The 23,048-nt window shown below is 49.8% G+C and overlaps 1 long non-coding RNA gene across 1 annotated transcript in view; it reads right to left on the bottom strand.

The window, feature by feature from the left end:
• Positions 1-3,928: 3,928 nt before the first annotated feature.
• Positions 3,929-23,048, bottom strand: part of LOC140427495 (uncharacterized) — a 34,644-nt gene continuing 15,524 nt past the window's right edge. Inside the window, exons 3-4 of the long non-coding RNA XR_011948522.1 lie at positions 18,478-18,556; positions 3,929-4,152 (exon numbers count right to left, since the gene is read on the bottom strand). This is a non-coding gene — a long non-coding RNA (uncharacterized lncRNA). The remainder of the gene's footprint in view (positions 4,153-18,477; positions 18,557-23,048) is intronic.

Genomic DNA, 23,048 nt, shown 5'->3' with positions numbered 1-23,048 from the left:
GTGTGAGGGGACCAGAGTAGACTGGACCGTGGAATGTTCCGCATAACCCACAAAAAGACAGGCACAGCTGCGGCCCACGTGGGTATCCATAGCCACACTTTGTATTTGCAGGAAGTGAGACAATATAAAGGGGGAATTATTTAGTGACAGAAAAGGTTCAGCCAGGAGGAGGAGAGTGGTGGTGGAGGGGGGGGGGGGGGGGGGATTGTTCAGATCTCTGGTCAAGGAAGAAGCAGAGAGCCCTCAGACCCTCCTGATGGGGGTTGGAGGTGTGGAGGGATTGGACATCCATCGTGAAGAGGAGGTGGTTAGGGCCAGGAAACTGGAAAGTCTACATGTGTCGGAGGGCAGAGGAATTGCGGAATGTAGGTGGGAAGGGGCAGGACAAGGGGAGAGAGAATGGAGTTAAGATAGGAATAGATGGGTTCAGTGGGGCAGGGGCAGACTGATACAATAGGTCTACCTGGGCAGCTGTGTTTGTGGATTTTGGGAAGGAGGTACAAGCGGGCTGTGTGGGTTTGGGGGTCTATGAGGTTAACACTTGAGAGAGAAGGTGATAGAGTTGAATGACGAGCAGTGAGTGGAAGTTAATGTGGAGGATAAACACCAGTGTAGGGCAGTTGGGTTGAATAACCTGCCCCAGTGCTGTGCAGTTCATGTAACTCCACACAATATTTGCTAGGGGGCAGAGTTGGTAGGTTGACAATGTGGAACATCGGAATGGAGACTATTCAAATGAATGGACATTGAAAAGGGATCGAGAACATGAACTCTGGCTGATTTTCTCATCTCCGTCCTCCCAAACCCCAGGGTCATGTGGGTCAACTTCACAACCCCGATCTGATGCCCTGACTCACATCCTCCTACACACCTGAAGACAGGCAATGGCACCTGGCTTGTATGATCCTGGCTAAGGCCAGCTCAGCCCTAAGCTGTAGGCCTTGCTCCGAATCTTTGGCAGTGTTCTGTATTTTATATCTCAGAGCTATGCAGAGATGACACTAGTCTCTATGTGCAACAGGTTTTTATTCTCAGTGTTTTAAAATGTCTGCTCCATGCTTCAGCTCCAACTTACAACTTTGTTTACTTTCCTTCGAGTCCACGTACCCCCAGGCTTAACCAATCAAATGCAGTGATCATTAATACCAAACAGACTCACATAATCAAACACAGAATGACTGAGCACTATGCTCACAGTTGAAGGTCACCTTCCACCCAAAGCAGTTGAAACAGACCTTGTGGCCCCATTTATCCCAGGATTGTGTTTGTGGACCTCCCTGTTGGGTATGTTTCTTTCTGTCCTTCCATTTGAGGGATCCATCAATGATAAGGAGGGAGATTGAACATGTCTGCAGCATTCAAATTACTAGCAATACTTAAAAGTGAACCATTTGATATTCCAGAGTGTTTGGCTGTGTAACAGTTATATTTCTGGGCTAATAACTCAGCCAGTACAAATTCAAGACCAAGGAAGAGGATTTGAATGCAGTTTAAGGAAGAACTTGTGAAATACAAATGCTGGTCTCCATAGTGACCATGGAGCTGTTGCATTGTCTTTTAAAACCTCCACTGGTTCACTCATGTCCCACAGAATCACAGGATTGTTACAGGGCAGAAGGAGGCCATTCGGCCCATTGTTTCTGCACTGGCTTGCTGAAGGAGTAATTCGCCGAGTGCCATTGTTTCCTCTTCTTCCCACAATGCCGCACATTCTTCCTTTTCAGATAATAATCCGACTTCCTTTGCAAAGCCTCGGTTGGACCTGCCTCAGCCACAACCTCAAGCAGAACATTCCAGACTCCAACCCCTCGCTGTGTGAAAAGGTTTCATCGCATGTCTCCATTGCTTCCTTTGTCTTAAATCTGTGCCCTCTAGTTCGCAATCCTTACCAAGTGGGAATGGTTTCTCCCAATCTACTTCTGCCCTGACATCTCATGACTTTGAACACCCCCTCTCAACCTTCTCTCGCATGCGCCAACGTGGGACTTGTTTTGCGTGCCGGCCCCGACCAACATGGGGGTCGGTGTTCAGGGGCCGGCCGCGCCAGGTAATAGGCCCGGGGAGGGGGGGGGGGAAGAGGCCGGCCCGCTGATCGGTGGGCTCCGATCGCGGGCCAGACATCATCGGAGGCCCCCCCCTGGTGAAGGACTGGTTCCTGCAATGTCTCTGACTACTGGTCCATACACTGGATCCGGTCCATACACTGGTTCCTGCACTGGTTCCAGTACCAACACGTAGCTATTGCACTGCCAATGGCTCCTGAATGAACACTGGTTCAATGTATGAGCTTCCTATATTGACATTTGGTTCTGTACGAGGGTTGACTTCTCTCCCAACATTGGATCCTATTTGGACTCTGGTGCGTCATTCTCCCCGCCGGGTCGGAGAATGGCCGTTGGCCGCCGTGAGTCCCGCCCCCGCCCCCGCCGAAGTCTCCTGTGCCGTGGGGGCACTCTTTCCCTTCCGCCTCCGCTACGGCCTCCACCATGGCGGAGGCGGAAGAGACTCTCCCCGTCTGATTGGCGCCGTCTTTGGCGCCAGTCGGCGGACATCGCGCCGTTGGGGGAGAATTTCGCCCCTGGCTCTTGAATGGCTATTGATTCCTTTACTGACAGTGTCTCCTGTATGGACACTGGTCTTGAACTGGCACTGGCTCCTAAAAAACACTGACTCCTGTACCAGCACTCACTGTTTTACTGGACACTGGCTTCTGCACCAACATTCACTCACATTCCGATACCATCCCCTGCTCAACAACTGGCTCCTTATTGACATTGACTCCTTTACAGATAGGGGCTGTGTACAGATACCGGTGCCTGCCCCAGCACTGGCCCCTCGACTAGAGTTACCTTATTTACAGAATTGGTTGATGTACCGATATGAGTGTTTGCATCGATACAGGATCTTTTACATTTATTAACAGGGGGATTGGGTTTAAGAGCCATGAGGTTATGCTGCAACTGTACAAGACGTTGATTAGACCACATTTGGAGTATTGTGTGCAGTTCTGGTCACCTCATTATAGGAAGGGTGTGGAAGCATTGGAAAGGGTGCAAAGGAGATTTACCAGGATGCTGACTGGATTGGAGGGTGGGTCTTATGAGGAAAGGTTGAGTGAGCTAGGACTTTTCTCATTTGAGCGAAGGAGGATGAGAGGTGACTTAATTGAGGTGTATAAGATGGTGAGGGGGATAGATAGAGTGGACGTTCAGCGACTTTTTCCTCGGGTGGATGTAGCTGTTACAAGGGGGCATAACTATAAGGTTGGTGGAAGATATAGGAAGGATGTCAGAGGTAGGTTCTTTACTCAGAGAGTAGTTGGGGCGTGGAACGCACTCCCAGCTACTTTAGGAACTTTCAAGCGGTTATTGGATAGGCACATGGAGTGCACTAGAATGATTGGGAGTGTCAGACTCGTTCAGCACAACATCGTGGGCCGAAGGGCCTGAACTGTGCTGTACAGTTCTATGTTCTATGTTTTACAAACACTGTCTCACTGGCTGACATTGGTTCCTCTCCATCCACCTGTTCGTGTTCCAGCACTCAGTTTCTGTCTCCTGTGGCCCGTGTACAAACATTGGCTGCTGTTTAGACACTGGCTTGTGCACATCGACACTCGCTCCTGTAGACGCACTGGCTCCTCCGCCAGTACTGGCTGTGAAGTTGCTGTCACTGTTTACTGTTAACTGAATTCCCAATTAGAATGAACTGGACGGTTTTTCTACAATAATAAAGAACAGCAGATGATTTCTTAGCCTGTTTATCACCGCGTGATTTCTTTAAAATCGAAACCAGATGTAGAATTGTTTCCAATGCAGTGTTTGAGTGCATTCCGCTGCCAATTGGCCCACCACATTTTTTAAATGAATGAAAAAGGTAGATAAATGTGACATTTGCTTTTGAAGGACTTATTTTGGGCTTTATTTTCATCTTTAGACGCACTCCAACTTTAGAGTTTATGAACTCAGATTCTTGAAAGCAACTTGCTATGGATTGGTTAATGTGTCCGTCCCCGGCCTCAGCTCCTTAATCTCCTCCAGCTCCTGCAAGCCTCCGAGATTTTGGCTTGAGATGTGCAGGACATCCATCAGACCTAATCTAGAGGTATTGTGTTCAGTTCTGGGCCACGCACCTCAGGGAGGATCTACTGTCCTTGGAGAGGGAAGAGCATTGAATCAGCAGAATGACACCAATTCAAAAACAACAACTCCCAATTTTTGTTTTAGCGGATCTGTTCAAGCGCTGTTTGGGGAAAAGTGGGAGGATTCCTGAGCTGATTATCAGCCCATTGAGCCACGTTGAACACTCCTCCCATGTCCTGGTGTTGGCCTTGAACCTCGATCTTGTGGTCCAGAGGTAGGGGCCACTGCGCCACAAGACGTCCTAACTCCCAATAATCTTTATTGTCACAAGTGGGTTTACATTAACACTGCAATGAAGTTACTGTGAAAATCCCCTAGTCGCCACATTCCGGCGCCTGTTTGGGTACACGGAGGGAGAACTCAGAATGCCCAATTCACCTAACAGCACGTCTTTCGGGACTTGTAGGAGGAAACCGGAGCCGCAGACACGGGGAGAACGTGCAGACTCCGCACAGACAGTGACCCAAGTCGGGAATCGAATCTGGGACCCTGGAGCTGTGAAGCAACAGTGCTAACCACTGTGCTGCCGTGCCGCCCTCATACGAGACTTTAATCAAATGCAGACAACCCTTGTCATTCACAAACCCCTCTCTTCACAAATTCAGTTGCCCCTGTGAATGTGTATGTACATTAAATCATGGCCCCAAAAATTCCCTCACCCGCGATTCAGACTCTCATGTTAAACTGTTAGACTGTTAAACTATCGCCTTTTCTCCATCTTTTCCAAATAGGAATCTCACGCAGCGCATGCGCCATCTCTGCGCAAGTTCACCGTTCGCGATTTCGTCTTTCGTGAGATTTCGCGGGAACGGAACACCTGCGAACGCTGGGAAGGGACTGTAAAACATTCTTCATTCGAAAGAAGAATGAGAGGTGACCTTATTGAGACAACACGGAATCTTAGGGGGTTTGACAGGGTCGGTGCTGAGAGGATGTTCCCTCTTGTGGGAGAGTCTGGGACCGGAGGGCAGAATCTCAGAGTGAGGGGTCACCTATTTAAGAAAGAGATCAGGAGGAATTTCTTCTCTCAGAGGGTGGTGAATCTGTGGAATTCTTCACCACAGCGAGCTCCAGAGACCACGTCGTATGTTCAAGGCGAGGGCAGCGCGGTGGCGCAGTGGTTAGCACTGTTACCTCACGCCGTCGAGGACCCGGGTTCGATCCAGGCCCTGGGCCACTGTCCGTGTGGAGTTTGCACATTCTCCCCGTGTCTGCGTGGGCCTCGCCCCCACAACCCAAAAACATGTGCAGGGTAGGTGAATTGGCCACGCTAAATTGCCCCTTAATTGGAAAAAAAGAATTGGGTACTCTAAATTAAAAGTATGTTCAAGGCTGAGAGAGACAGATTTTTAATCAGTAAGAGAACCAGGGTTATGGGGATAAGGTGGGAAAGTGGAATTGAGGATTATCTCATCAGATCATGATCTCATTGAATGACAGAGCAGACTCGATGGGCTGAATGGTCTACTTCTGTTCCTACGTCTTATGGAATTATGGTCTTATGGTAATTCATAGGGGTGTTATCAAATAATATTTGACAGGGCAGCACAGTGGCGCAGTGGTTAGCACTGCTGCCTCACGGCGCCGAGGTCCCAGGTTCGAGCCCGGATCTGGGTCACTGACCGTGTGGAGTTTGCACATTCTCCCCGTGTTTGGGTGGGTTTTGCCCCACAACCCAAAGATGTGCAGGCTAGGTGGATTGAACACACTAAATTGCCCCTTCATTGGAAAAAATGAATTGGGTACTCTCAATTAAAAAAAACATTTGACACTGAGTCACAAAAGGAAATAGTGGGACATGTGACCAGAGGCCGGGTCAAGGAGCTAGGTTTTAACGAAGATCGTGCAGGAGGGGATGAGAGAAGTGAGAGCTTTAGTTTCGAGGTTAGGGCCCAGGCAGCTGCAGGCATGGCTACTAATATTGGACCTATTAAAATGAGAAATGCTCAAGAGGCCAGATGGAGCACAGCGCTGCCACAGACTGAGGGGCAAAGTTATGCTGACAGGGTACAAAATACATAGTTTACAGAGAACATACAGTGCAGAAGGAGGCCATTCGGCCCATCGAGTCTGCACCGACCCACATACGCCCTCACTTCCACCCTATCCCCCAAACCCAGTAACCCCTCCTAACCTTTGTTTTGGTCACTAAGGGCAATTTATCATGGCCAATCCACCTAACCCGCACGTCTTTGGACTGTGGGAGGAAACCCACGCACATACGGGGAGAACGTGCAGACTCCGCACAGACAGTGACCCAGCGGGGAATCGAACCTGGGACCCTGGCGCTGTGAAGCCACAGTGCTAATCACTTGTGCTACCGTGCTGCCCCAATACCTGGCTTGTGTTCCATTGAGTAATGAAAATTAAAGGGTGAAGACAGGGGCGACGTAGAGAATCAAAGGATTTTGATGGAGTTCATGGGGAGAAGCCATTTCTCTGGTGGTGGAGTCCAGTGTTAAAGGATATCATCATAAAATTAGATCCGGGCTGCTCATGGGCGAAATTAGAAAGGACTTTTTTCACACAGAGTGAAGTGGAAATCTGGAATTCTCTCCCCCAAAAGGCTGTAATTTCTGGGGGGGGGTTAATTGGACTCTCAGGACTGCGATGCGTGTAGATTTTTGTGGGGTAAGGGTATCGAGGGATATTGAGCAAAAGCGGGTAAATAGAGCTGAGATACGAATCAGGCATGACCTCATTGAACGGCACAATGCGGGGGCAAGCACGATAGCACAGTGGTTAGCACAGTTGCCTCGCAGCGCCAGGGTCCCAGGTTCGATTCCCGGCTTGGGTCACTGTCTGTGCGGAGTCTGCATGTTCTCCTCGTGTGTGCGTGGGTTTCCTCTGGGTGCTCCGGTTTCCTCCCACAGTCCAAAGATGTGCAGGTTACATGGATTGGTCATGCTAAATTGTCCTTTGTGACCAAAAAGGTTGGGTGGGGCTACTGGGTTACGGGGATAGGGTGGAGGTGTGAGCCTAAGCGGGGTGCTCTCTCCAAGGGCCGGTGCAGACTCTATGGGCCGAATGGCCTCCTTCTACACTGTAAAGTCTATGATTCTATGACTGATCAGCTGTCGGCAATTAGGCTCCACAGATAATGTAACTGAGAAATCTAGTCTGGGAGCATCTCTGTATGACTTGTGTGCTCTTTACCCAATAAGGTGCACCCCATCTACTTAAACCTGAAGAGATTGAGTATTATGGGGCAACTCAAGCATGGGTAGGGATAGGGCTGGAAGTTTGATCAGCTGAGAAGGGCTCACTACCATGGCAGGATGTTAGAAACCTTCCCGCTTGTCCAGCTAGGATACCTGTACCTGTCAGGAGATTGCAGGAGTGTTCCAAACTGAGTGAAAAGATTCACATGTTCCAATGATTGAGTGATAGCTATGCTGACTACTCTATTGTAGCCATGATGTGGAGATGCCGGCGTTGGACTGGGGTGAGCACAGTAAGAAGTCTTACAACACCAGGCTAAAGTCCAACAGGTTTGTTTCGATGTCACTAGAATTCTAATTCTCCATTGCCACCTGAGGGCCAACTCAAAACCCCAAGGAGGCTCCATTGCATTCCCTTCTCAACTTCCCGAGACTAGTTGCGCTGTCAGTTGCCGGGGCAAAATTCATATCAGCTCCTGGGATCGCCTTAGAAACTCTTTTTTTGAAAACCCATTATGAGGGATGTAGCCATTCCTGACAAGCCCAGTGTTTATTGCCTTTTCCAATGTTGCCCCTGAGAAGGAGGTGGTGAATTGCCTTGAACCTTTGCCGGCCATGTGGTGTAGGTACACCCACAGTGCTGTTAGGGAGGGAGACCCAGGATTCCTAACTAGGCAGTGGTGAAGGAACGGGCGATATATTCCCAAGCCAGGATGGTGTGTATATGTGCGACTTAGAGGAGGAAAATCAGGATAATTGCGCTCCCGGGTGCCTGAGATATTCATTGTGAACCATCTTTCAAATGAGGTGGGGAAAATAACAGATGAAATCCAAAAAGAAAAGGAGACTTTTGCACAGAGCAGAGAAACACCCTTGTTTAGCACCGCGGGTGAAAGCTTTAAATCTTCACACACTCACAAAGAGCACACGTGAAAAGGGAGCTTGTTTATCCAGCCACTGCGCTCACACACTGCTGCTCATTAATCTAAATGCCCCGGGACACGAGAGCTCATGTCTCAAATACACATCACCTGCAAGAACTGCCAACGGGGAATGGGGCCAATAAATATTGTGCAACTGTTTACAACTCAGCACCAAACAGTCTTATCCAAATGGCTCATTGTGCAACCCGTTTTTCCCCAGTACAAGCCAAGAGTTTGTCTGGGCAATGCTTGCCTTGACGCATAGGACCTAGGGTCATAAGGTCCAAATATCATTGCACAAAGTAATCCAGGCCTCAATGTTGGCCAAATCATTGATGAGTGATGCAGTCTTACTCAGTGGCACAGAGCGAGAGGACGTCTCACACACTCACATGATGCAGGTAAATACACTTCTGTAATGAATGGTTACTGCCTTGTCAACATGTAAGGTGATGTCCCCTTTAAGACCGGGCTTGGAACCCTGGGGACTCCGCCTCTGGCTCCGCCCATCTGTGAGCCATATATAAGGGGCTGCCTTGTGGGCTGTGCAGCAGTTAGCACATGTCTCAGCTCTAGCATAGTTCTTAGTCTATTAAAGCCTTCTTTACCGTTTACACTCTAAGCTTCGTTATTGGGGGGACCACAACTTCTCATGTGCGTAGTTACTTAAAACATTCAGGAGAAACTGTTTCCAGCATTAGGAGGGAAGGAAAACCGAGGAGGGGGGCGTAGACTTAACATAATTATCTGAAGAACCTGAGGCGGCATGGGAAAATGTTCTTCTCTCCAGCAGGTTGTTGTAATCTGGGATGAAAGGGCGCTTGAAGATGCACGGTAGCACAGTGGTTAGCACTGTTGCTTCACAACGGCAGGGTCCCGGGTTCGATTCCCGGCTTGGGAGTCTGCACGTTCTCCCCGTGTCTACGTGGGTTTCCTCCGGGTGCTCCGGTTTCCTCCCACACGTCCCGAAAGACGTGCTTGTTAGGTGAATTGGACATTCTGAATTCTCCATCCGTGTACCCAAACAGGCGCCGGAGTGTGGCGACGAGGGGCTTCTCACAGTAACTTCATTGCAGTGTTAATGTAAGCCTACTTGTGACACTAATAAAGATTATTATTCTGACTATTATCATTATTCGGAACTTCAAAAAGTTCTTGAAGAGGAAAGAAATCTGGGCAATCAATTCACAAAGCGGTTATTTGAATAAGTATTGAAATCACGTACCCAATGACAGGGTCAACCCTTTATTTTTTATTTATTCATCGGAAATGTAATCTGAGGGCGGCACGTGGCACAGTGGTTATCACTGCTGCCTACGGCGCTGACGAGGACCCGGGTTCGAATCCCCGGCCCTGGGTCACTGTCCGTGTGGAGTTTGCACATTCTCCCCGTGTCTGTGTGCGTTTCACCCCCACAACCCAAAGATGTGCAGGTTAGGTGGATTGGCCGCGCTAAATTGCCCCTTAATTGGAAAAAAAATAATTGGGTACTCTAAATTTATTTTAAAAAAGAAATGTAATCTGGGCTCCCAAACGGCCACCAGTGGCTAACAGATTGGCCAACTCTGCACCATGATCCAATAATTGCTGTTTGTGGAATCTTGCTGTGCACAGATTGTCAGCACATTTCCCCCATTAAAACAGCCTTCTGATTCTAAGGCAAGATGGCTACCCACTCATTGAGTGGAATTGTCCCCTGCCCCTGCCAGTGTGTTCAATGACGGGGGGGGGGGGCGGGGGATTTGTCAGGATTTTCTGTGGGAGCTTCCACTGGTGCCCATCATGGCGGATCGGGAATCCAACTGGAGGCCAACATAAAGCTGAATTGGATTCCGTCAATGGGAGGCAGGTGAAGGCCGACCAGAATCTTCACCGCAAGCTCGATTCTCCGGGATGCGGCTGGGAAAACACACTGGTCCAGAATACGTCTGGAACAATGTAGCGGGCAGAGGTCGGAACCTTGCCTGGGGCTGCCTCCGGAGTTCACGATGGAGAGGCTCCAAGCAACCATGGACCCTGGAACAGCCTGGGTGGTGTACGAGGTGCACGCTCCCTTTTACCCTCACTGTTGGTTCTTGACTTCAGGAATTTGTAAAATACAAACTTATCCAGACAGAGGGTTCAGGCCCAAATACAAACCTGTTCATTAAAAGAACACTCCGAATGCCCCAACATAAGAGCCACACAAGAGCTCTAAACTAGTGTAATGATGCTGCACAACACTTGACTGGTTAGCGGGAGTTACCTCCAATTCCCATAAACACAGATACACATCATCAACCCATAAACACATTAGGCTCATGATGCTCGATCAATAACTCCTGAGACGGGATTGGAGAAATTGAAGGCTTTATTGGACTAGATGTTTCCCCCAGCAGCGCAGGCACAGAATGCAGCTGCTGGGGAGACACAGGCTCTTATACTCCGCCTTACTGGGCAGAGCCCAGCAGGCAGGCTTCACCAATGAAAATAGCAGTCTCAGGTACCTCCCACACCAATGGTGTTACAGCATTATTCAGGGTACCGTAATACCCCTAATACCGACTGCCACAGCTCATTTAGTTGGTGCCCAATTATCCTGGACCCAAGAACAAAAGCCCCCGCCTGAGAGACTTCACCAAGGCGCCGTTTAGCACCGCCACACAAACGTGGACCAGGCATAATGACACCTGGGGAGGGGGGGGGTCTCCCAGGTGCCACTCAGGCACCTTGGCAATGCCAGCATGCCACCCGTGCACCATTAGAGTGCCCAGGTGGCACTGCCAGGCTGGCAGGATAACCGTCAGCGTGCCAGGTTGGCAGTGCCAAGGTTCCGGGTGCCAGGTTGCCCATGCCAGGGATCGGGCCCGGGTGTGCCCTGCCCTTAAGAGGTGAAGCGAGTGGGGGAGGAGGGGGGTTGCTCCCAGACCTCCTCAGAGGTCAGATGGCGGGGTGGGGGGATCGGAGGCTGTACTGGGTTGGCTAAGAGGGTTGGGAGATTGGGACAGCATTTCGAAATGGCACCTCGATCTTTTCCTGCATTGCGAGCTGAGCTCTGAGGTACGTGCGGCCTAGGCGCAGAGGCCCAATAAAGGACCAAAGTCCCATTTGACAACAGGCTCGCTCTCGCCGCTGCAGGCTCCGAGAAGCACCCCGCTAATCCCGCCCGAAACGAGACTCTGTTTTCTTTTGTTAAAGTGCAGCCAACGCCGTGAGGTGGCTTCACCTGGAAATCGGCGGGAGCAGGGAATCCTGCCCGCACGCTCGGCGGAGAAACAGGTGGCTGGGAGGCCGGAGAATCACCCCCGTACTGTTTCGCTGTTTATGTGTCACCATTAAGACTCTCAGCAGGCTGTAAATAAACTCCAAGCATGTATAGTCTAAATAAAATCATTCATATCAGTGGGGCACAGAATCCCATCTGGAGCTGTTTGATTGCTGAAAACACACCATCAGCTGTGTGGACAGACTGTGTATTATTGTAATAAGATCCATTCGCTGCCAGTATGGACCAGCTGCAAGAAACAAAACTCGGTTTGTATGTTTAATTTGCACGCAGTGGAAAATATTTTTTGGAAGCCGGATATGTTCAAGAACATTGAAGGGATGATTGCTCAGTTTATGCACATTCGAGTGTGCAATCCTGGCCACGCCTCAGTGGTGACACTCTCACCTCTCTGGCCGCCACACTATAGGAAGGATGCGAACACGTTGGAGAGAGCGCAGACGTCGTTTACAATGGTGGTTCCCGGGATGAGAAACTTCAGTTGTGAGGATAGATTGGAGAGGTCGGAGTGTTCTCCTTGGCGAGGGGAAGGCGGAGAGGAGATTTGCGAAAGGTGCTCAAAATCATGAGGGGGGGGGGGGAACACACGTGGTTAGCACTGCTGCCTACAGTGCTGAGGACCAGGTTCGATCCCGGCCCCGGGTCACTGTCCGTGTGGAGTTTGCACATTCTCCCCATGTCTGCGTGGGTTTCACCCCCTCGACCCAAAGATGTGGTGGTTCGGTGCTGGTTTAGCACACAGGGCTAAATCGCTGGCTTTGAAAGCAGACCAAGGCAGGCCAGCAGCACGGTTCAATTCCCGTACCAGCCTCCCCGAACAGGCGCCGGAATGTGGCGACTAGGGGCTTTTCACAGTAACTTCATTTGAAGCCTACTTGTGACGACAAGCGATTTTCATTCATTTCATGTGCAGGGTAGATGGATTGGCCATGCTAAATTGCCCCTTAATTGGAACAAAATTTTTGGGTACTCTAAATTGATTTTTTTAAAAATCAAATTCATGAGGGAACTGGACAGAATAGACGGGGAGAAACTGTTCCCACTCGTAAAAGGATCAAATGCGGCGCGGTGGCGCAGTGGTTAGCACTACTGCCTCACGGTGCCCCGGACCCGAGTTCGATTCCCGCTCCAGGTCACTGTCCATGTGGAGTTTGCACATTCTCCCCGTGTCTGGGTGGGTCTCACCCCCACAACCCAAAGATGTGTAGGGGAGGTGGATTGGCCACGCTAAATTGCCCCGTAATTGGGAAAAAAATTACAAAGTAAAAGGACGAAGAATGCGAGGGCACAGAATTAAAGTGAATTCCAAAAGATGGAACTGGGATGTGAGAAAAATATTTTTCACACCACCAGTGGGCCTGGAAGAGCGGTGGAGGCAGGATCAATCGAGGCCATTCAAGTGGCCGTTAGATGTTAATATGGATATAATGATGTGGAGCTGCCGGCGTTGGACTGGGGTGAGCACAGCAAGAAGTTTTACAACACCAGGTTAAAGTCCAACAGGTTTGTTTCGATTTCACTAGCTTTCGGACCGCTGCTCCTTCCTCTGGTGAATGAAGAGGTCTGTTCCAGAAACACATATATAGACAGATTCAAAGATGCCAGACAATGCTTGGAATGCGAGCATTAGCAGGTGATTAAATCTTTACAGATCCAGAGATGGGGTAACCCCAGGTTAAAGAGGTGTGAATTGTGTCAAGACAGGACAGTTGGTAGGATTTCGCAGGCCAGATGGTGGGGGATGAATGTAATGCGACATGAATCCCAGGTCCCGGTTGAGGCCGCACTCATATGTGCGGAACTTGGCTATAAGCTTCTGCTTGGCGATTCTGCGTTGTCGCGCATCCTGAAGGCCGCCTTGGAGAACGCTTACCCGGAGATCAGAGGCTGAATGCCCTTGACTGCTGAAGTGTTCCCCGACTGGAAGGGAACATTCCTGCCTGGCGATTGTCGCGCGATGTCCGTTCATTCGTTGTCGCAGCGTCTGCATGGTCTCGCCAATGTACCACGCTTCGGGACATCCTTTCCTGCAGCGTATGAGGTAGACAACGTTGGCCGAGTCGCACGAGTATGTACTGCGTACCTGGTGGGTGGTGTTCTCACGTGTAATGGTGGTATCCATGTTGATGATCTGGCACGTCTTGCAGAGATTGCCATGGCAGGGTTGTGTGGTGTCGTGGTCACTGTTCTGAAGGCTGGGTAGTTTGCTGCAAACAATGGTTTGTTTGAGGTTGCGCAGTTGTTCGAAGGCAAGTAGTGGGGTGTGGGGATGACCTTGGCAAGATGTTCATCTTCATCGATGACGTGTTGAAGGCTGTGAAGAAGATGTCGTAGTTTCTCCGCTCCGAGAAAGTACTGGACGACGAAGGGTATTCTGTCGGTTGTGTCCCATGTTTGTCTTCTGAGGAGGTCGGTGCGTTTTTTTGCTGTGGCGCGTTGGAACTGTCGATCGATGAGTCGAGCGCCATATCCCGTTCGTACGAGGGCATCTTTCAACGTCTGTAGATGTCTGTTACGCTCCTCCTCGTCTGAGCAGATCCTGTGTATACGGAGAGCTTGTCCATAGGGGATGGCTTCTTTAATGTGTTTAGGGTGGAAGCTGGAGAAGCGGAGCATCGTGAGGTTATCCGTGGGTTTGCGGTAAAGCAAAGTGCTGAGGTGACCGTCCTTGATGGAGACGAGTGTGTCCAAGAATGCAACAGATTTTGGAGAGTAGTCCATGGTGAGTCTGATGGTTGGATGGAACATATTAATGTCATTGTGTAGTCGTTTCAGTGATTCTTCGCCGTGGGTCCAAAGGAAAAAAATGTCATCGATGTATCTGGTGTATAACGTCGGTTGAAGGTCCTGTGCAGTGAGTAGGTCTTGTTCAAACTTGTGCATGAAGATGTTGGCGTATTGGGGTGCGAATCTGGTCCCCATGGCTGTTCCGTGTGTCTGGATGAAGAACTTGTTGTCGAAGGTGAAGACGTTGTGATCCAGAATGAAGCGGATGAGTTGCAGAATTGCGTCTGGAGATTGGCAGTTGTCGGTGTTGAGTACTGAGGCTGTTGCAGCAATGCCGTCGTCATGGGGGATGCTGGTATAGAGTGCCGAGACGTCCATTGTGACGAGGAATGTTCCTGGTTCAACTGGTCCATGGGTGCTGAGTTTCTGTAAGAAGTCCGTCGTGTCGCAACAGAAGCTGGGCGTACCTTGTACGATGGGTTTCAAGATGCCCTCGATGTAGCCAGAGAGGTTCTCACACAGGGTCCCATTGCCTGAAACGATAGGACGGCCTGGTATGTTGGCCTTGTGTATTTTCGGTAGGCAGTAGAGATCTCCAATGCGGGGAGTACGTGGGATGAGAGCACGTAGGGTGCTCTGAAGATCTGGATCCAAGGTCTTGATCAGTCTGTTAAGTTGGCGTATGTGTTCCTTGGTCAGATCTGCGGGTAACTGTCTGTAGTGTTCTTGGTTGTTCAGTTGTCGGTATACTTCTTTGCAGTAGTCCGTTCTGTTCAGTACGACAGTGGCCCCTCCTTTGTCTGCTGGTTTGATGACGATGCTGCGGTTGGTCTTGAGAGCGCGGATGGCATTGCCTTGTGCTTGGGTGACGTTCGGGGCTGTCTTGTGAATGCGACTGATGAATCTGGCATTGACGCGACTCTTGACGGCTTGAGCATACACGTCAAGTCGAGGTACATTGGCGAGACCATGCAGACGCTGCGACAACGAATGAACGGACATCGTGCGACAATCACCAGGCAAGAATGTTCCCTTCCAGTCGGGGAACACTTCAGCAGTCAAGGGCATTCAGCCTCTGATCTCCGGGTAAGCGTTCTCCGAGGCGGCCTTCAGGACGCGCGACAACGCAGAATCGCCGAGCAGAAACTTATAGCCAAGTTCCGCACACATGAGTGCGGCCTCAACCGGGACCTGGGATTCATGTCACATTACATTCATCCCCCACCATCTGGCCTGCGAAATCCAACCAACTGTCCTGGCTTGACACAATTCACACCTCTTTAATCTGGGGTTGCCCCATCTCTGGATCTGTAAAGATTTAATCACCTGCTAATGCTCGCATTCCAAGCATTGTCTGGCATCTTTGAATCTGTCTATATATATGTTTCTGGAACATACCTCTTCATTCACCTGAGGAAGGAGCAGCGCTCCGAAAGCTAGTGAAATCGAAACAAACTTGTTGGACTTTAACCTGGTGTTGTAAGACTTCTTAATATGGATATAGAAAATGTGCAAGGGTGTGGAGGAAAGGCAGGAGAATGGCACTAAGTCATGATGCTCATTTGGGCAGACACAAAGGACCAAATGGTTAGCACCGTTGTCTCATCGCACCTGGACCCGGGTTCGATTCCAGCCTTGGTCACTGTCTGTGTGGAGTTTGCACTTTCTCCCCGTGTCTGCATGGGTATCCTCCGGGTGCTCCGGTTTCCTCTCACAATCCAAAGCTGGGCAGGTTAAGTTATGAGGCTATTGGATAGGGTGAAGAAGTGGGCTTGGGTGGAGTGCTCTTTCATCAGTGCAGACTTCTGAACTGTAGGGATTCTATGAAATGGCCTCTTTTACGCCATGATCATTCTGATATTCTGTGAAGCACTGCACTATCAGCGGGTCAGTACTGAGGGAGTGCCGCACTGTCTGAGGGTCAGTACTGAGGGAGTGCGGCACTGTCAGAGGGTCAGTACTGAGGGAGTGCTGCACTGTCAGAGGGTCAGTACTGAGGGAGTGCTGCACTGTCACAGGGTCAGTACTGAGGGAGTGCTGCACTGTCAGAGGGTCAGTACTGAGGGAGTGCGGCACTGTCACAGGGTCAGTACTGAGGGAGTGCTGCACTGTCAGAGGGTCAGTACTGAGGGAGTGCTGCACTGTCAGAGGGTCAGTACTGAGGGAGTGCCGCACTGTCAGAGGGTCGGTACTGAGGGAGTGCTGCACTGTCAGAGGGTCAGTACTGAGGGAGTGCGGCACTGTCACAGGGTCAGTACTGAGGGAGTGCTGCACTGTCAGAGGGTCAGTACTGAGGGAGTGCTGCACTGTCAGAGGGTCGGTACTGAGGGAGTGCTGCACTGTCAGAGGGTCAGTACTGAGGGAGTGCCGCACTGTCAGAGGGTCGGTACTGAGGGAGTGCTGCACTGTCAGAGAGTCAGTACTGAGGGAGTGCCGCACTGTGAGAGGGTCAGTACTGAGGGAGTGCTGCACTGTCAGAGGGTCAGTACTGAGGGAGTGCTGCACTGTCACACGGTCAGTACTGAGGGAGTGCCGCACTGTCAGAGGGTCGGTACTGAGGGAGTGCTGCGTTGTCAGAGGGTCAGTACTGAGGGAGTGCTGCACTGTCAGAGAGTCAGTACTGAGGGAGTGCTGCACTGTCACAGGGTCAGTACTGAGGGAGTGCCGCACTGTCAGAGGGTCAGTACTGAGGGAGTGCTGCACTGTCACAGGATCAGTACTGAGGGAGTGCTGCCCTGTCAGAGGGTCAGTACTGAGGGAGTACTGCACTGTCAGAGGGTCAGTACTCAGGGAGTGTTGCACTGTCAGGAGGTCAGTACTGAGGGAGTGCCGCACTGTCAGAGGGTCAGTACTGAGGGAGGGCTGCACTGTCAGAGAGTCAGTACTGAGGGAGTACTACACTGTCAGAGGGTCAATACTGAGGGAGTACTGCACTGTCAGAGGGTCAGTACTGAGGGAGTGCCGCACTGTCAGAGGGTTAATACTGAGAGAGTGCTGCACTGTCAGAGGGTCAATACTGAGGGAGTGCTGCACTGTCAGAGGGTCAGTACTGAGGGAGTGCCGCACTGTCTGAGAGAAGTACTGAGGGAGTGCTGCACCGTCAGAGAGTCAGTACTGAGGGAGTGCTGCACTGTCAGAGGGTCAGTACTGAGGGAATGCTGCACTGTCAGAGGGTCAGTACTGAGGGAGTGCCGCACTGTCTGAGAGAAGTACTGAGGGAGTGCTGCACTGTCAGAGGGTCAGTACTGAGGGAGTGCTGCACTGTCAGAGGGTCAGTACTGAGGGAGTGCTGCACCGTCAGAGAGTCAGTACTGAGGGTGTGCTGCAGTGTCATAGGATCAGTACTGAGGGAGCGCTGCACTGTCCGAGCCGAACTGTCAGAGGGTCAGTACTGAGGGAAATCTGGGAGTGTCCGGATTTTTGAGATGAGATAGTAAATTAGGGCACAGCCTGTCCCTTCCGTTGTACATACACAACCACTATTTAAAAGAATAGCAGGTGTCCTCATCCCACAACCACCAGCCTAGAAACAGAGGATCTGATCATGTCTCTCACTGCCGTTTTGGGAGCTTCCTGTGTGTGGTAGTCACCACTGTTTGTATAATACGTATATGAGAAGTAATACGGTAAGGCTCCTGTACTACAGGTACGGGGTTAGATCCCTGCCTGCTGGCTCCGCCCAGAACATAGAACATACAGTGCAGAAGGAGGCCATTCGGCCCATCGAGTCTGCACCGACCCACTTAAGCCCTCACCCACTCTATTCCGGTCACCCACTAACCTCTCCTAAACTTTTTTGGTCACTAATTTATCATGGCCAATCCACCTAATCTGCACATCTTTGGACTGTGGGAGGAAACCGGGGCACCCGGAGGAAACCCACGCAGACACGGGGAGAACGTGCAGACTCCGCACAGACAGTGACTCAGCAGGGAATTGAACCTGGGACCCTGGCGCTGTGAAGCCACAGTGCTAATCACTTGTGCAGAAGGCGGAGTATAAATGTGCGTGCTCACCGAGCTGCAGCCATTTCGGCAGCAGCTGCAGGAGGCAACACATTTCTGCTTAATAAAGCCTCGATTACTCTCTACTCTCGTCTCGTCGTAATTGATAGTGCATCAAACCGCGGGACAGATCTGAGGGCCTGTTCCTATGTTCCTAATAGGGCTAGTAGAATTTGCTAATTGTTGCGCTCTGCATACATCCCTTTAATATCTCCCTGGTCACTCTCCACTTAAAAAATACACCCCCTGTCCTACCTTCCTGTCCGGCAATTAGTCCTTGCCAAATCTTGTTTTCTTCTCCAACGTTTTTCAAGTAGATTAAAGTTGTGTCCTCCTTAGTGAAGATAGAACCAAAGTACGTATTCAGTTGGTGAGCCATTTATTTGTTCCCCGTTGTACATTCCCCTGTTTCTGACTGTATCTCCGCCAACCTTTTTCTCTGCGCATAGCTGTAGAAACTTTTACAGTCAGTTTTCCTGTTCTCCCGCAAGCTTACTCTCACACTCTATTTTCCCTTCTTAATCAATTCCTTTGCTGAATTCCAAACTGCTCTCAATCCTCAGGTCTGTGGCGCAGTGGTGAGCATTGCTGCCTCACGGGGCCGAGGTCCCAGGTTCGATCCCGGCTCTGGGTCACTGTGTCCGTGTGGAGTTTGCACATTCTCCCCGTGTCTGTGTGGGTTTCGCCCCCACAACACAAAGATGTGCAGGGTAGGAGGATTGGCCACGCTAAATTGCCCCTTAATTGGAAAAAATGAATTGGGTACTCTAAATTTTAAAAAAAGCCTGTTGTTCTGCTGGCCAATTTGTATGCCTTTTCCTCTAATTTCCCTTGGAAGCCATGGATTGGCCATCTTTCCTGTTTTAGTTTTGTGACAGACAGGAATGAACAATTGTTGAGCCCCCCCCCATGTGCTCCTTGAATGTTCGCCATTGCCGACCACCGTCATCCCTTTAACTCTTGTTTCCCAATCGATCATAGCCAACTCGCACCTCATATCATCGTAGCTTCCTTTATTCAGGACCCTCGTGTCAGAATCAACTACATCACCTTGCTGAAAAATTCTATCAATTCGGGTTGGTCATCCCCAAGGGATCTTACACGACTAAATTGCCAATTATTCCTTCCTCATTACACAATACCCAGTCTAGGATGGCCTGTTCTCCAGTTGGTTCCTCAATGTATTGGTCCAAAAAACCATCCCGTACACACTCCAGGAATTCCTCCTCTACGGTATTGTTACAAATTTGATTTGTACAATCTAGACGCAGATTAAAGTCACTCATAATTACAGATGTTCCTTCATTGCATGTGTCTTTAACTTCCTGTTTAATGTCATTCCCAACATCACCACCACAGTTTGGGGGTCTATATACAACTCCTACTTATGTTTTTTGCCTCTTGGTGTTTCTCAGTTCTACCCATATAGATTCCACACTGCCGGAGCTAATACCCTTACTCAGTATTGCACTAATTTCCTCTTTAACCAGCAATGCAACTCCACTGCCTTTTCCTTTTTGCCTGTCATTCCTGAACACTGAATATCCCTGGATATTCAATTCCCATCCTTGGTCACCCTGCAGTCATGTCTCCATAATCCAGTTTACATCTAGTTTCACGATTAATTTATCCACTTTATTGCAAATGCTCCACGTGTTGAAGTGCAAAGCCATTAAGCTAGTCTTTTTAACATTCCTTGCCCTGTTCTCAAGATTTTTCACTGTGGCCCTGTTTGAATCTGGCCCTTGATTTCTCTACCTATCACTTTTCATATTTCCCTTTCTGTCTTTTGTTTTTGTCCTTGACTCCCCTCCTCTGACTCCTTGCATAGGTTCCCAACCCCCTGCCATTTTAGTTTAAAACCCCCCCAGCCACTCTAGCAAATACTCCGCCTAGGATATCAGTCCCGATCCTGCCTCGGTGTAACCCGTCCAGTTTGTACTGGGCCCACTTCCTCCAGAACGGGTTCCAATGTCCAAGGAACCTGACACCCTCCCTGGCTCACCATCTCTTCAGCCATGTATTCATTGGCTATATCCTGCTAATTCTACTCTGACTAGCTTTTCGCATCGATAGAAATCATGAGATCATTACCTTTGAGATCCGACTTTTCAACTAACTTCCTAACTCCCTATATTCTGCTTTTAGGACCTCATCCCATTTTTTAACCTTTGTCGTTGGTATCGATGTATTGCTGCTTTCTCCTGAGAGCCATTTCCCTCACCCAATCCAAAGCGATATATCTATTTTGCAGAGGAATGACCACAAGAGGTTCCTGCTCTGCCTGCCTCGCTCTCTTGTTCTGCCTGGTGGTCACCCATTCCCTTCCTGCCCGTGGAGTCTGAGCGTGCGGTATGACCACATGTTTATACGTGCTATCTGCGACACTCTCGGATGCTACAAACTGTCCCCAACCGCCGCTCCAGTTCCGAAACCCAGGACACCTCCTTCCCGCCCCGGGGAACAGGGTGGCCCGCCGTTCCTCCACGGTGTCCAGCAGGGTCTCGAGCTCTGCGTCCGTGAACCGCTGAGCGTGTGTGAGGAGTGGGGTGCTAATCTGCGGCTGCAGCTGGTCGGCCTCTCGAGTGGCAATCCCCACCATGGCGAATCGCACCCCGTTTTTCATTGCAATCGATCGAGTTCCACGTCGGGCTGGTGCTCGCCCATTAATGGATCATGAATTGCTCTGGGAGCGGCACCAAGTTCGTTGTCGTGGAAGTCCACCGATTCAGTCACGGTGTCAACACTTAGTTTCTGAAATGGAGAATCCTAGCCAGTATAAAATAAAAGGTATAATTGTAAAGGGGATGCTGGAGCAGAGGGAGCTGGGTGAATATATAGTTGAAGATGGCAGGAAGGTGTAGTGATCTTTACATGGGTATGTACAGAAGGGGTTGATGGGAAATAGAAAGATCACTAGGGGGCAGCACTGGCGGGTATAAAAGGAGAAGCAAGCAGCCCTCCGGGCCCTTTAGCTGATTCGACTGTGAGGAGAGCAGAAGCAGAGATTTATAGCTCAGGGCTGTTAGTGTGGTCAGGCCTAGTTGTTGTATGTAAAAGTTGTAACCTTTCCACTAGTAAAGTTCTTAAAGTAAGAATCCACACAGTTGTTAAGTTCTGTTACTCAATAAGCCTTACATAAACTTCTGGACAACTCGAGCCTTCTTCCGGAAGCCTCTGCTGTAACTGGATTGAGTAGCACATGTTACCTGCCACACAGGTAACAAAACATGGTACCAGGTTGGCTTTAATCGAACAGTACTAGATAGATTAGGTTAGAGACAAGAAAGGAAACAAAAAATAAAGGGGTGAATAAATAGTTGAAGATGGCAGGAAGGGTTCAGAGTGTGGTTAATAAAACGATGACACCTGGGTTTCATCAATAGGAGCAATGGGTACCAAAGCAAGGAAGTTATGTTGAAACTTGTTTCGCCTCAACTGGAGTATCGCATCCAGTTCTTAGCATCACAATTTAGGAAATGCCTGCAGGCATCAAAGAGAATGCAAAAATGATTCACAGGAATGGTTCCAGGCCAGGGATGAGGTTCAGTTACAAAGAAAGTTTGGAGACGTTTGGGGCCGGTCTCCTTAGAGAAGAGAGGTTAAGGTATTTAAAACCATGAAGGATTCTGGACAGGGTAGATAGGGAGAAACTGCTCTCATTGGTGGAAGGGGCGAGGGTTAGAGGACACCAATTTAAAGCAATTGACAATAGAAGCAATGACGACATGTGGGGAAACTTTTTCATGCAGTGATTGGTAGGATCTGGAATGCAGATTTTGGTGGGGCGAGGTCCAATCGAGGCTTTCAAGAAGGAATTGGATTATTATCTGACAAGGAAGAATGTACAGGGGTAGTGGGAGTTGGTGGGGGGATGGTCCCAATTAAATTGCCCCTTCAGAGGCCCAGTACAGGCACAATGGGCTCAATTGACCATCTTCTGTGTTGTAACCATTCTGTGATCCTGTGGCTTGGAGAAAGGGTATTCAATGACCTGATTGTTTGTTGCACAAAGTGAAACGGCAGCATCAAGGCCGGCAGAACCTCTGCCCTAATGTTGAGTTGGTTGATCTGAACCAAGCCATTATTGGGGGCTGGATTGAGTTGGTTTCTGTGCCTCTGTGCTTGGGATTGGAAACTTAGCCAAGTCTCGTCCATCAATCCAATAGGGAATTCTGAGGAAACTGCTTTACCGGAGAGTGTTCAGAATGTGGAACTTACGAAAAGATAGGCTGCGATTTTCCCGCTCTGTCAACAACAGGCATCATCGTGGGTGGGACGGGAGCATTCGGAGATCTCTCGATGATGCCTCTCAAGACCTCAGGAAGTCCCAAAGTCAATTAAGTGCTTTTAAAAAGCAGTCACTGTTGTGATGTCAGAAACCAGGCAGCCAATTTTTGCACAGCAAGATCCCAGAAGCAACAACCCGATAATAACCAAATAATCAGGTTTTAATAATGATTGTTAATAATCGCTTATTGTCACAAGTAGTCTTCAATGAAGTTACTGTGAAAAGCCCCCAGTCGCCACATTCCGGCGCCTGTTCGGGGAGGCTGGTACAGGAATTGAACCCACGCTGCTGCCTTGTTCTGCATTACAAGCCAGCTGATGTTGTTTGAAAGTTGAGTATTAGTTAGGATGGTCGGGGGGGGGGGGGGGGGGGGGGCGGGGTGGCAGTGGGGGTGGAGCTCAGCTGTTTTCCTTCAAAACACTGAACAAAGAACAAAGAACAGTACAGCACAGGAACAGGCCCTTCGGCCCTCCAATCCTGTGCCGACCATGCTGCCCGACTAAACTATAATCTTCTACACTTCCTGGGTCCGGAT

Source organism: Scyliorhinus torazame, chromosome 7 (genome assembly GCF_047496885.1).
Source record: "Scyliorhinus torazame isolate Kashiwa2021f chromosome 7, sScyTor2.1, whole genome shotgun sequence".
Taxonomy (NCBI): domain Eukaryota; kingdom Metazoa; phylum Chordata; class Chondrichthyes; order Carcharhiniformes; family Scyliorhinidae; genus Scyliorhinus; species Scyliorhinus torazame.
This window is presented reverse-complemented; position numbering and strand designations above follow the sequence as displayed.